Genomic DNA, 2,897 nt, shown 5'->3' on the forward strand with positions numbered 1-2,897 from the left:
CGTCAATGATCTCCTTGAGACCGAGAAGGATCTGGAGCTTCTTGTTGAACATCTCTCCTCGCTCGCAGAACTCCGCTTCTTTGCCCGTATAGAAATTGTTCACTTTTTGGTAATTTTTCTCCAGCGTCACAGCAACACACCTCTTCTATCCATTTTTAGCAGGACAACGAAGCAAAGAAAGGCTTTTTGATTTGATGAAGCTTACGGAGATGGCAAGATTGTCTTTTGATTAGGCTGTGTACTTGTTGTTCTTTGCATAGGTCACAATGTTCTTGATTATAGTAAGGGTGTCCTTCATCTTGAAATCATAAGCGCAGAGAAAATTCAGAGGATGTTATTGCTCTTCTCGTCGACGCCGAGCAGAGAAACATTTCGGATGAATACGACTTTAGATGGCGACGCTGGGATATCCTCTGTTGCTGAGTGGTCGGTGGCCTCTCAAGCTCTTCTTCATGCTTTGACTCCTTCGTCTTCACAACTTCCAGATTTCAGGCTCCTTCGTCTTCACGGTTCCTCGTCAGGGACACAGCAGCAAGCAAATGGGCAACGATATTAGCGCCGACTAAGTTGGTGATGACGGCAGCGGCGGCGGCAGTGGCTCTAATATATATTTCTTCGATGTTGATGACAAACTACGGCAACGACAACAAGCGACGGCAAGCAGCAGCGGCAACCACAATGGCAATTTTTTTTATATAGATATATAGATATAAGAAGAGAGAAAAACTGTCACATCCCAGCCCCACAGCCGGGCCCGCGGACAGATCGACCGCATCCAATGGGACTGGGCCCCACTGGGTGCAAGGCCTCAGCTAAAAAACCTGGTCAGAGTCAACCCTAACAAGCAGATATGAACAAAACACAAAAGCACAAATAGGATACTGGAAATTTAAAATACTACAAGTATGGACTATAGCAGCCCTACAGAATACAAATACAACCCAACAGTTCGCAAATTACAAATACAATCAGAATACAAGTCTTACACTCACAAGCAGGTAATAACAAGATACGATACCTGCTGAGACAATACGACTCTGGCGCCCCCGGACCTAAATTTGATCTTCTCCTGCCCAAAAAGCAGAATACCGCAGTGCATGAGCCACAAGGGCCCGTGGGATCGCGAGAAAAAAACAACGGTATAGCGAGATATTGCGAATAATAGCTCATGCTTCATACAGAATACAGAAAATACGCTGAATACTAGAATAATCTAAAAACACGAAAAACACGCTGAAATACATCTCCATGGCTAATAGCAAATCAACGACGCAGGTCGGATCTTCGACTATGAAGTCGGAACGAGCGAGCAGAGCGAGAATATCAGCGGTAGTAGCGGATCTTCGACCGCGATCGAGTAGCGCTACTACGGAAAAACATGTGCACATGGCTAGGGACTTACTCCTCCCTAGTGGGCGAGCCGAAATGGAGATGTACTAAAAAGCCGCGGAAAAAGCGGAATACAGACAGAGGAATTACTAAATAAGTAATGCAAATAAGAAAATAAATAAATAAACATAAATACCACGCAAATAAATAAATAAATAAAATTATTAAACAATGCAATAATTAAATAATAATTATTGCCAGAAATACGGAATACAGTGCGAGAGCCTACCTGGCTCCGAGCTACAGAGTTGGGTTCACCAAGTCCCGCGAGCTAAGACTCGCTACAATAATCTAACCCAACAAAATAAACTACACTCAGGAAAAATTCTCGGGCTGGGCCTAACTTATAACTATTGCCCAAGCTTTACATAATAGGAATTAAACAACAAACTTCTAATCACCAAGGGATAAATAATTTCCAAGATTCCATAGCCAAAGTCAGAACAATTAAGCACATAAATATATACACACATGTGAATAACAACTAATATAAATGATTTAAGAAGATCCATGCTTTAATATTTAATTGCTACCACACAAAAGACATACTAAAGTTGTAGGATAAGTATGCATAATTAAATATATGTATATATATAAACCTATATAAACCTATATAATTAACAAATCCCCTGAACAAAGCATGCTTACATGGGTGTTTACATAAGCTAAATCTAGATGTCACGATGATACAAAATAATAATATAGTAAAGTAATTATACTAGAAACAAAACATGTTTACAGGTGGCCATGCATGTTGCAAAAGTATAAATATACATATTTATATGATTATAAATACCAAGCTTATAACTATTTATATACCTATATATAACTAAACAATAAGATCAAGAGGGCAAGCTTACATGTTCATGCTTACAAACCTACATATAAAACCAAATTCTCATGCTTACAAGGAGGATATGTTAAGCTTAGATGATGAACACAATTATCATTAACCAAAACAAGACACACAATATTCACAAGACTCAAACTGTTAATAAAACTCAACCAGACATTCTAAAATCTCACTAATTAAACCAACTCCACAATCAAACAAGCATGCAAAGATCTGGTTAATTAAAAAAAACACCATGCATCTTAAACACTTAGACAAACAACACAAGAAGGACTCCAAACAAGCAAGAAGCATGCTGTTCTCCATCAAGCTTCAATCACAAGCAAGAATCACCTACCTCTAATCTCTCCGAGGATCCGCCGGTGAAGAGAATCTCCCTCCAACTCCAAGCTTTAAGAGAAGAAAAAGCTGGACTTTTCGCCTCTCGAAGATGCTAATCGACAAGCAAGCAAGTCGCTCCCCTTAAAACTAAACAAAACACCACAAGCCAATAATTCACTCATCAAGATCCGTTTTTAAGGGCAAAGAGACAAACAATGGGGGCCCGCTCACCATGATTTCGATCAACTAGTCAAAGTTGAAGAAAATGAAATTTTACAAACCTTACAAAAACCTTCTTCTTTTTTGTCTTCTTCTTCGATTCGATCTTCTTCCT

The 2,897-nt window shown here is 39.5% G+C and overlaps 1 long non-coding RNA gene across 1 annotated transcript; it reads right to left on the reverse strand.

Moving 5' to 3' along the window:
- Nucleotides 1–1,044: 1,044 nt before the first annotated feature.
- On the reverse strand, nt 1,045–2,655 carry LOC120264269. The gene is made up of 3 exons (XR_005537393.1): nt 2,580–2,655; nt 1,619–1,680; nt 1,045–1,069 (listed from the first exon to the last, which is right to left on the reverse strand). It is a non-coding gene; the product is annotated as an uncharacterized LOC120264269 (long non-coding RNA).
- Between the last annotated feature and the right edge of the window lie 242 nt (nt 2,656–2,897).

Source organism: Dioscorea cayenensis, chromosome 7 (assembly GCF_009730915.1).
Source record: "Dioscorea cayenensis subsp. rotundata cultivar TDr96_F1 chromosome 7, TDr96_F1_v2_PseudoChromosome.rev07_lg8_w22 25.fasta, whole genome shotgun sequence".
In the NCBI taxonomy this organism is placed as follows: domain Eukaryota; kingdom Viridiplantae; phylum Streptophyta; class Magnoliopsida; order Dioscoreales; family Dioscoreaceae; genus Dioscorea; species Dioscorea cayenensis.